At 37.9% G+C, this 12,068-nt stretch overlaps 1 long non-coding RNA gene across 2 annotated transcripts; it reads left to right on the top strand.

The window, feature by feature from the left end:
- Positions 1-416, top strand: LOC119024834. 2 transcript variants are annotated; one of them, XR_005076622.1, is made up of 2 exons: positions 1-59; positions 186-416. It is a non-coding gene; the product is annotated as an uncharacterized LOC119024834 (long non-coding RNA). The 2 variants fall into 2 exon arrangements; XR_005076621.1 differs by having other exon boundaries at positions 18-59; positions 201-416.
- Positions 417-12,068: the final 11,652 nt, after the last annotated feature.

Genomic DNA, 12,068 nt, shown 5'->3' with positions numbered 1-12,068 from the left:
TTTTGTTGCCATGATTTCTAAAATGTATGGAATGGCATCCAGATGAGATAATCATCACGGTATGTATGCATCTACACATGCCAGTCTAAGCTCTTTTTTTTAATAATACAGTGGCATGCATATTCATGGTAAGATCTTTTAACAGAAGTGAGGGTGAGGTGTGTGTATGTGTGAAATAATGATAGACAGCAATCTGCCAGAAAGCCAAACAGGAAGCTGTGTGGGTCCAACAGTTCCCCGGCTGTGTGGAGACATTGTGGACTGCCCAGCACCAGAGGTCTGAACAGATGGATTTGGTGGGGTGCACCGGAAGGTTTTTGGGGAGAGCGCTGTCCTGATGTTCACGGCTAGTTGACTCAACCACTGGGGGGCTTGCTGACAAGACCAGAGGAAATGGGGACACAGCAAAAGCAAAATGTGTGTATGTTTCTCTGTGTGTTGATGATGTGAAGGGTGAAATGGTCTCCTCCTCTGTTTTCTCTTTTTTTTGTTCTGTTTGCCATGTTTTAGCTGTTGAACAGCAGGCCACAATTATATAAAAAAAGCAATTATGGTCTGTCTGACTGAGCACATCACTGAAAGTGCCTCCAACCAACAAAATGAGTTCCAGTCCAAATGGATGGAGTGACACAGCACTAGTCATAGTAATAAGAGGTGGTATGTAAAATCCCCACAGAGTCATTATTCACTGTACACCCATCATCCATTCAGTGATAGTGGGGCACTGCGACAAAGCTGTCATCTCTGAGAAAGAAAATATGGAAGGAATAAACATGATTTCCATCAAACGGTTCACAGAAGTGTCGGCAGTGGCAAAAATATAAAATATTTAGTGATCCATGGATCTCAGTGTGGCTTCAGTCAGTACTCTGACCAAGCCTGTGACTCTCCATGTGGAGACTGGACCATATGCAACACAGTTTATCTCGTTAGCAAACTGTTCTCACAGTTGCAACAGGAAACCAATAAAAATGATGTAAACTACTTGAGGAGCAACGAAGTATAGGACAGATTAATTTGGTTGGTTATACATTTAGATCATCAAACTGTTTCCATTTCCCATGTGGATACATTTATAATGCCTTTATAATTGGTTTCTCCCATTCATACAAGGCTGTCCTACATTCAAGGCTAATTTCTCTCATAGAGATTGTGCTTTTGGGGAGCACCCTACAAAGTGGAAAAAGTAGGAAATGCTTTTTTTGCTTTGTGTGGAAATAAACTTATGCTAGTGACTCGGGCTTATTCACAGCAGTGTTTTCAGTAAATGCTAACTTTGGCATGGCAACATGATCACAGTGACAGTTTAACATGATAACACTTAGCAAGTATGGTGTTTGCCATCTGCCTTATCTTAGTGCAGGGTGCTAACATGCTGGCATGACTTCAAGGACTGCAGTCAGGAATGGCGGGGGTGCCAAATCACACAATACGAGAATTACTTCATAATGTTGCTTTAAATTCTTGCAATAACTTACAGAAACTAACAAAAGTTACTATCTCCAAACCCGACACGCCTCTCTCTCCCAGCAGGAGGCGGTGAATCACAGCAGCAGCAGAGACAGGAGAGGACAGGAGAAATGGTTGATGCTGGCTAATCTGAAGTTTATAAACTTTATTTATGGAAGAAGAACCTGTATAGTAAGAGTACTTATAAATAACTGGGCCAATAAGTGTAGGACCTGTGGGTGATACAAAGATAATATCCTAATAATATGATGTGTGTCACTTGTTAGCTGAATTATGTAATGCTGGATTTGTGTTCTTGAAATGCAATTGTAAAATTCTTGCAAAGTAATGGACATGAAAGAGTTTTAATACTTATAATGACACAATAAGTAATTGTGCATTGTTCACTATTCTTTTGCTCACTTGATGAGTTGCTAGCTGTAATTATTTGTGTGTAATTGAATTTGATGAAGTGATTCTGACTGTGCAACACTTGGCTTTCACTGGTATCTTTTAGTTTGAATATGAACATAAACTAGGTATGACTACTATTTAATCATTTATTAAATATGTGTACTAGACTGAATGCGTGTTCAGTGCTGCTGTATGGTGTTACCTCTTGCTTTTCATTTTGGTGTCCTTGTCAACAGGTTAGCACTTGCAAAGTAATTCAGGGGACCTCTTATCACCACTTCACTTCACACTTAAATTATGGGTGGACAGTAACAATTAATGTACTGATTTCGATAAATCTTTTCAGTAGCATAGCAAGTATCATTTTAAGTAACTTCATTTTGAAGAGTTGTGATGACTTAATAATGTTGGGAATTACATTGACTTAATATTGTGTGTCATTAAAACTCAAATTGGTTTAAAACCAAATTTAAGTTGTCTAACTCTGTCTTACCGCTGGACACACCAAACTTCACTTCGGGGATGAACGCCCCCCTCTCAGATATCTCTTATCACCATGCAGAGGAGGTCGGCCTATGAAAATAACTTCTGTCATTACGTAACAACAGGAGCTGAATCTGAACAGCCTGTAGAAGTGCTGTTTTACCAGTGGGTGGGCTGCAGAGACCATGCAGGAATCATTTGCTTTCCTCATTCTGGATGTTGGCAGGCTCAGAGAGGACCAGCTTATATATGTAGAGACCAGAGAAAACGTGTTTTTCATTATATGGAACCTCTAAGAGCTACCTAAAATCTTTGAACTTCATGTCAGAGGAGCTAATTAAGGTGGCAAAGCAACAGATAGGCCTACTGGACTTAATTGAAGGAGTGAAACAACTGAAGGCTGTGATCAAAGAGAAAGACAAGAAAATTGAAGAGCTTGAAAGAAGAGTAGATGATTTGGAGCAGTACACAAGGATGGAAGACCTTGTGATATCTGGACTTGAGACAACCCACCGTACCTACGCACAGATTACAGCAGGGGACAAGAAGAGGTGAACTACACACGCTTGAGCAGCAAGTCATCAACTTCTTCAACAACAAAGACATTCTATAGACAAAGTATAGCTGCTTGCCACACTATACCCCAAAGATGAGACAACTGGCCCAACAGGTCCAACATCATCATTTGATTTGTGAGTAGAAAATATAAAAATGAGGTGCTAAAGCAGACACAAAATTGAAGGGCACAGGGGTATGTGTGAATGAGCATCTGACAAAACGAAAAGGTGAAATTGCAAGACAAGCTAGAATCCTGAAAAAGGAAAAGCGGATTCAAGACACCTGGACAAGGAACTGTAAAATAATGATACGACTAAATGGCACACCTGAACAGGCTAATGTGATAGCTGTCAGAGATATTGAAGCGCTGGAATGATACAAATGAAAATGATGAATCACATGGTAGAGAGTTGGAATAGTGGGGAAATGTCAAACATTTATTTTGTGTCATCGAATACAGGCATATGGCAAAATACTGCTTGTGAGTGACAAAATATGGCAAAAATGGGTGAATACACAGATTTGAAGTCTTTAGACTTTCAAGATCATAAGCTTTATGAGTTGGAAAATGACACTGATCCAGAGATCCTCTTCTACCAGAACACTGACATGAACTGTTACTATTATTCTGAAGATGAGTTCAATTCCAGTATGAAGATGGAGGGGTTTTCAGTGATTCATTTTAATAGTAGAAATCCCTACAGTAACTTCTCCAAAATTAAAGATTACCTTCAACAAATTCAAAAGTTAAATATAATAGCAATTTCAGAGACTTGGTTGGGTGATGAAAAAGATCTGCAGCATGGATTAGAAGATTATGAAATGTTTTGGCAAAATAAGAGCAATAAAAGTCGAAGAGGCGTTGCACTGTTTGTGATGATTGCTTTTAAATGCAAAGTTACTGGGGATATGACCATTGTTATTGACACTGTGATGGACTGTATAACCATTGAAACTGAGCTTGAAAGCTTCAAAAATGTATTTATTAGTTGCATTTATAGAACACCAGGATCATGTATTGATCAATTTAATGAGAAGATTTCTGAATTATATGAAAAACACAAAGACTATTTTGGTTTGTGGTGACTTCAACATGGACTTGCTGAAATCAAATCATCATATGAAAACAGAAGAGTTTGTTAATATTATGTTTAGTTTGAGTTTACATCCATCAATTGTCAATTGTAAAACCTAGCGTAATAACCGAAGATGCTGCAGCATTGATAATATTTTTACAAATGAAACTGATGTGAAAATAGTGGATTATTGGTGACTGTTGTAAGTTATCATTTGCCTGTTTTTGTTATGTTATAAATGAACAAAAAGTTTATAGGAACAAATACACAGACTAGTAACTTAGTTACAAGAATAAAATCACTAGAGGCAATTATGGCACACAGGGCAGACCTTATGAATCATGACTGGCAGTACGTTTATGGAGATGATACTCATCATATGATGCTGTCAGGTCAAGGTTTTAAAGGGGAAAGACTATGGAGAGGGAGGTGGACCCAAATGCAGTTAATGGAGGCAAGATAAGGAGAACAAAGGGCGAGCTTTATTTAAAGCTGTTACCAAAAAAACCAAAAGCAGACAAAAGGTCAAAAGGCAAAGTAGCAAACAAAACATCAAGACAAAGTAGCAAAATAAAACAGTTCAACAAGGTGCAAAAGAAAAAGGCAAAGTACAAAACAAACCTGGAAAACTCAAAACCAAAAACATACCGAGCATGGACAGGAGCATGGAACAGGAGCATGGAACAGGAGCAAGGAACAGGAGACAGAAAACAGCTAACAGAAAACAATGACCAGACAAAGAGTGAGGGGAAACACAGAGACTAAATACACAGACACTAATGACATGACGAGGAACAGGTGAGGAGAGAGGAGGAAGGAAGCCAGGTGAGATAACGAGGGGGAGGAGCACAGAGGAACAGACCAGGAGGGAACAAGACAACAGACAGAGGGAGCCAGAGGGGAGAACATAGGAGAAACTTAAAGGACACATGAGGGCATGGAAAATCAAACACATGACACACAAGACAAGGAAAAAACAAAACACAAGACATGATACCAAGATGTAAATCATAAACAAGAACCCAAAAACCAAATACAAAGACAAACACAAACAGGAGTCATGACAGATGCATTTTTAGAGGCATTTTTGTTATTTTAAGACAGCCATTGTCCATTGTAAGAATATAGACAAAATCCAAAAAAGAGAAAAACATGGTTCACAGAATGGTTGGAAAAAGCTTATAAAATGAAAAATAGGCTCTATAGGGCATTTATCACATGTAGAACAAAGGTATAGGAGGACAAGTACAAAAAATATAAAACCAAATTGACACATATTATGAGACTGCACCAAAAAAGACTATCATGATCATTTGCTGGAAAAGCACAAAAATAACACTGAAGGTACCTGAGAGAGCTCAATGGTATGATAAAGAAACTGTAGGAAAAATGACTTTCCAACATATTTTGTAAATAATAACAATTAAATAATTGAAAATGCAGAGGAAATTGCTGATGAGTTTAATGATTTTTTTTTTTAATGTAGTCCTAAATTTAGCAAGGAAAATTAGTGATGTAGACCGTCATGGTGATTTTGCATTTGCATACAGATTGATGAGGCTGTTGTGGTCAACATGGTAGCAGAGCTTTGTGAAGTTTTTCAGCTTTTAAAGTGATGATGTAATGATGTTATTTAGTTATTTAGTCTATAAAACTATAGCTAATAACTCAAATTATTCAATGAATTCAAATTCATACGACTGGAATTCTCAGTTTCTCACATGAAGTTCTGTCACATTAAGTTATTATTTTGACTGTTTTTGGCACACTCCCAGCCCTGAATATCTTACTTATTGCTCTATATGTTGTCTCACTGCAACAGACAAGGAATAAATCTAAATAAATCTTGCTCAAGCAACATTACCACCATCTTTCTGAGAGGCACACATTGAGGCAATGGAGCTAATATTTAAATATATGTGCCAGCATTTCATCCCAATGAAGCTAATGTGTATAATGTGATTATACACTAATTAAAACATATATATGAACATCACATTCCATTTCTGCCAGGTCTGTTCTGCTAGATGCCTATACGAATTCCACGCTGCACATTTAAATCCAAGATGGATTAGAATGACTCCCATTATGGATGTCTCCCCTGTGTTTCCTAGGTTGGTCCAGCTGGTAGGTTTGAATGGTTGAAAGATGTTGAGGGCAGTGGTCATCTCAAAGTCTGCTACTCTTAATTCAAACTGAGCTTTCTTCTCCAATGATGCCAAAAAAATAACAGTTACAAAAAACAGAAATATAGCAAAATCTGAAGAAGCTACCAGCTGATTCATGTGCTGCCATTGTGGCTGCATGCTACATCAAACGCCTCCAGTAAATTCGGTGCAACTGAGTTTGTACTTTTTCATTGAATATGCTTTTTTCTTGCAATTAAGTTTATGTCAACACCATCAGCCACCATTAGAAGCTAAGTATTCCTATTTATTTAGGCATACATAGATTTGAAGTATTATGTCTACACCATAAGTGCACTTATATTCTATTCGATGTAGACTTTTCAATTTTTTTTACACTACTTCACATGTACTCCTCCAGACACTCTTATATCTTGCAACCTTTTTCATTAGCATAACATATACAAATTAAGAATTTTGGACAATTTTAAAGAGATAATTACTTCAGTAATCAACTACACTGGTGGAGCAGATTAATTTAAGCCCAATTGTCCATCTGATGGTGACTCAGACCTTGTGATGTTGACATAGAGCTGACAGTGGGGACTGATGCCTAATTATAAGCAATGGCAAAAGTTTCACCACAATGCAATGTTGCATGGATTAATTACTTCATACAACAGTTTGGTGCTACAAATAACAATTTTTCAGACACATTTTATACTTTAGTTAACATAAGAAACATTTGGTGAATCAATTAATATTCTCATGCCCTAAATCAATTGATGCCCTTCATCAGGGCATTAAAAGCCTGATATGGACTTTCGGTCTTGAAACATGTTGGTTTATTCATGATTTCATAAAGGGTTGTAATCATTATTACTGTCAGAGTGATTCTGAATCCTTTTAGACTATCAACCAAAACCATGGTCTTCCATTGTAAACTAGACAATCATTGTTTTTCACCTACATTATATGACTTGATTGACTTTTCGAATAAGAGTTGCGGGAAAGCATGGTAGTGGTCTGACCCATGAGCACCGAGTACTCATGTAATAATGTTGCCTTGACTAATGAGTACTCATGTAATATTGTTGCATTGACTACTGAATACTCAAGTAATAATGTTGTAATGCTTTCTCAGTACTCATGTAACAATGTTGCACTGACTGCTGAGTACGTCATGTGTTGGCACGTCAACATGTTGACGGCTTTGCTGCTGATGTGTTCCCATGACAAGATGGTCTAAAGTTTCATTCCTTGTTAAAAAGAAATAAATAGCTTGTCTTTGAAGAAGAAATTTTAACATGAATATTACCTTGTTCTCAGGTCAGGTTCAGGTATTAAACTCATTATCAGACAGGTTCAGTCAGGTCAGGTTTGTAGGTGCAGAAACAGGTTTAGGCCCTTAGGCCCTTTTGGTCCCTTGGCTACGGCCACACAGTCCCAAACCTTTACTCTCTTCAATGTGATCTTAACTTTCCAGGCATACTTATGTCCACCCTTCAGCATAAACCCAGCATGCTACAGGGTCCAGTCGTGCTCACACACATCTGCCACATGATGATCCATTGGAAGCCAATAGCTATCATTTACCCCCAGGGACTACTACTTGTACCCTCAGAAACTGATTAGCATAGTGTCTGCCAGCTGTACTGTTATCTGTTTAGCTTCTCAGGAAGAGACACCATAAAAAAACAGCAGGGAGGCCAATCTCAGGCCCTTAACCACCAGCCTTTCTTATTACCCCCAACCAACTCCACTCTAAAAGAAATGAGTGTGCAGAAAGCTGTACGAAGAGTAGAACACTTTCTTGAGGCATAAAAGTGGGCCTTATCTTTCTAATGACAAGTAGTCATTTACTTGACCATTCAATAAACATGGCAAGGAGGTACGTCACTTACTTTGATAACATCGGGTAGACAGCAAGTTAAAAAGGGGTATTTAATGTTTCTGGGGACTTTTCCATGTCCGTTCTTAACGGACATGAAGTTGACATTTTCCCAACAGGGCCACTACAACAGTAACTTTAAGAGTTCTAAATGTTCCCTTGTTCTTACGAAGAATCAATATAGTTTAGTCCAGGGATAGATAAAAACATACATACACTACAAAACAATTTAGAACTGGAGGGACTTTGGTGTGCTGAAACCCACACTATAGACCTTTCTCACAGCAGGCAGTTTGACACAGATTGGTTTAAGTAACACAGACACCCCCTCCGCCCCCTCCACCAACATGGGAATGGAAATGGTCCCAGTGTCTTGTCAAAAATATTTCATGTTATTGCTACAAGCACTGCTGAAACATGTAGCAATCATTAGAAATATCCAGTGGTTTCACGCATATGTTCAAAACTGCCAGCCCTCACCAAAAATACCCAGAGGATTCATGCTCATAAATGTTACCCATGGGAACTCATGGTGACACTTGACCTTAACTCACTAAGTCCCTACCCGACTTATACTACACACCCTGACATGGTGGTCATGTAAAAGTCATGTGACTATGACAGGATGGGACTTTCCACAAATGAAGAAAATAGCTAATTTCAAAAAGCTTGTTTTCTGTTACTAAAAGTATGTTTAAGCCATTAGTTAAAAAAAAAAAAATATATATATATATATATTCTAATTCTTTAATAATGTGTCCAGTATTACATTTAACCTGCTCTAACCATATTTCTTTTTTTCTCAAGTAAGTTTTTATTTTTTTTATTTTATTTATAATTAAATTTTATAAAATTAACAGCATCAACACACACACACACACAATATATCTATATATCTATATCTATCTATCTATATATATATCTCTCTCTCTCTCTCTCTCTCTCTCTCTATATATATATATATATATATATATATATATATATATATATATATATATAGATATATATATATATATATATATATATATATATTTCCAAATATAGGCTTGTCTTTGTACAATTCCAGAAAATATGCGAGTGGTTAGTCTCCCTTCTCCCACACAGCCTCCAACAGTGCTGTTGTGCAGCAAGTTGCCTACTTTTTTATTTTGGGTGTTATGAAAAAACAAGTTAAATTCTTCCAGCAAAACTTCCTCCATAGTTCCATAGTTTGTGGATGTACATTGTGTCTCACACATTTGATATAATTCTTTTTCTGTTGTTTGAATCTGCAACTCTGCTTCCCATTTTGCTTTTATGTAGAGCGTTGTTTCCCCTCCGCTTCCCTTCAAAGCTTGGTAGAAAGCAGAGATGACCCGAGGCCACCTCTGCTTGTATGCGAGGCCATACTTTCCTTCAAATCTTGGAAGCTCATAAATTCACCATTCTCTGAAACTGTACATATTGCCATTATGCTGTTTTGGGCCCATTCTTTGAATATTCGATCATTCACCCCTGGCTTAAACTTTAAGTCATTTGCAAACCACCTCAATGTGTGCACCCCTCCCTTTAATTTGTATTTTTTGACTACAACATACCAAATTTCTAGTGTGAATGCTACTGTTGATCCATAACACATCTCAAAGCTCATGCAAAATATTTGTCTCCCACCAAGACCTGGGTCTGGTAACCCTGTATCTCCCTTTCCATTTCTTTCCATTGAGACTCACAGTCAGCTCTATACCAACATGCCAGTTGTATGAGTTGACCTGCATAAGATTTGGTAAAGCCATTCCCCCCTTACTTTTAGGCAGCTGAAGTGTCCTAAATTCTTTGCTTTCTGCTATTCCAAATGAATCTTGAGATTATCTTATCCCAGACTATAAATTTGTTTTGAGGAACGTTAATTGGAAGAGATTGGAATGAATAAAGCAGCCTGGGTAAACTATTCATGTTAACCGTTTGTTTTCTAACACTGAAGTCTAAAGGGAGGGTAGACCACCTTTCAACATTCAGATGTTTTCATTAATTGTGTTATAATTGGTTTCAAACATGCCAAGATACTTAATTGTTTTAGAATTCCATTTCAGATTATATGCATCTCTGATTTGTTGGGATGGAGAATAATTAAATGAAAGAATTTTTTTTTTTTGTTATATTCAATTTATACCCTGTACCATCGGTTCAAGTAGATCCACTAGTTTTGTGAGACAGTTATTTGGTCGTTCAATAAAAATGATGACATCATCTGTGAAAAGTCCAGTGATATGTTCTTTCCCCCCTACATTGACAACTTGCAGGTCTTCACTTTCCCTTTTTGCTTACACTAAGGGTTCAACATATAAAGCAGGAAGAGTAGGAGAAAGACAACAGCCCTGTTTAGAACCTCTCTCCAACTGAATCCTAGTACACAAGCTTCCATTTGCCTTAATCCTGGCTGTAGGCTCATGATAAATAGTTTTAATACTATTTATAATGCATCCAAACTAACCAGAACCATACTTGTACCCTTTTTTTGAGCGCTGTCTACAATATGGAGGGTTCTTCTAATATTGTCCTGCGTTTGACACCCTCTAATAAATCCAGTTTGAGGTAAATAGCTTGTAGTCTACATTTAGAAGTGAGATTGGCCTAAAATTTTTCATTGTTCTTTGTCTTTGCCTCCCTTAGGTAAAATGGTAACAACTGCTTCCTTCCTTGATGGGGGAGCCCTGCCCTCTTTAAGGGTCTAGTTAAAACAGGACAAAAGCAGAGGCGTTAGCTCCTCTCTAAAGGCCTTATACCGTTTGGATGGAAATCCATCGTTCCAGCTCCTTAACTGTAAATTGTGATGGTATCTTTCTGTATCTCTCCAATAGATGGCAGCTTGAGCGAGTTAAGAAAACGTATTGTTTTTTTCCATCAGCTGATGGTGCTTTGGAATAGAGTTTCTTATAGTATTCTTCAAATATTCTTTCTATCTCATCTGGCTCATGTAATAATTGATTGGTTTGAGGATCACTTATTTTATGAATTACATTAGAGGCCTGCTGTTTATGCAGGCGTCTGGCCAGAAGTCTAGTTGCTTTTGGTCCTGATTCATAATAAGTCTGTTTTACAAATCTTGCCCTTGTTTCTATCTCTCCCCTGAGGATCTCATCTATCTCCCCTCTTGTTTCCTTAATTTGTTGTAATGCCGATTGATACTGTGTTTTTATGTTTTTTTTCTCCAGTTCTCTTAACTTTTCTACTTTGTGTTTGTATGTGGCTAGTCTGACCTTTTTTTGTGATGTTGTCAGGGTGATCAGTTTCCCACGAATAACTGCCTTCATGGCATCCCACAGTATTACAGGGTCCAGATCCCCATTATCATTCTCATCTATATACTATTTTATCTCTTCCCTTATCTGTTGCACATGTGCCTTATCATTCAAAAATACCCACATTGAGCCTCCATACAGTATTTATTTATTTATTTTAAATATATTCAGATGCTTTGTCAAGCCGATGGCACACTGGGGACGCACAGGGCTTTAGCTACCCATACATTCTGTAAAATCTCTCTATCTATACCCCTTTGAAAGGAGAACTTTAACGGTGTTTGTGTTAAAGAACTTGGACCTGAGAAGCCCAGTCTGAATTTAACACAGCAGACACATGAGAAAGGTAAAGTGTACCAGAGGAGCTTCTCTCTGAATTGGTATGACAGCAAGGCTTGACTAACTGGATGTAATTTTGCAAATGCAGTATTCTGTTTCCCGTGTTTACTTTTTAAAATGCAAGGGACAGATAGTACATGGACTGTAACAGGAGTTAGAGACCTAAAACATCTGTCAGAGAGGAAAACATGAATGCTCGAAGGTACAAGAACGACGCTGTCAACCTAGCCGTGCAAGGCAGGACTAGCATAGCTGTGAAGCTGGATGGAGGACACAAGATTGAATTCTGTGGCGCTTTTGAGCTGGCATCACGAAGCTATGATGAGACAGCATCCTCTGACAACCCCGGCATTTTTCAGGGATTAGTCAATTTTGTGGACTGTGTGTTAGAGGAGCACCTGAAGACCACCACCATCTTTAAGACAGTTCAGAACAAACTTTTGGACTGCATGCT

Source organism: Acanthopagrus latus, chromosome 1, assembly GCF_904848185.1.
Source record: "Acanthopagrus latus isolate v.2019 chromosome 1, fAcaLat1.1, whole genome shotgun sequence".
Lineage (NCBI taxonomy): Eukaryota > Metazoa > Chordata > Actinopteri > Spariformes > Sparidae > Acanthopagrus > Acanthopagrus latus.
Note: the sequence above shows the minus strand (reverse complement) of the source record. Positions and strands in the feature narration are given on the sequence as shown.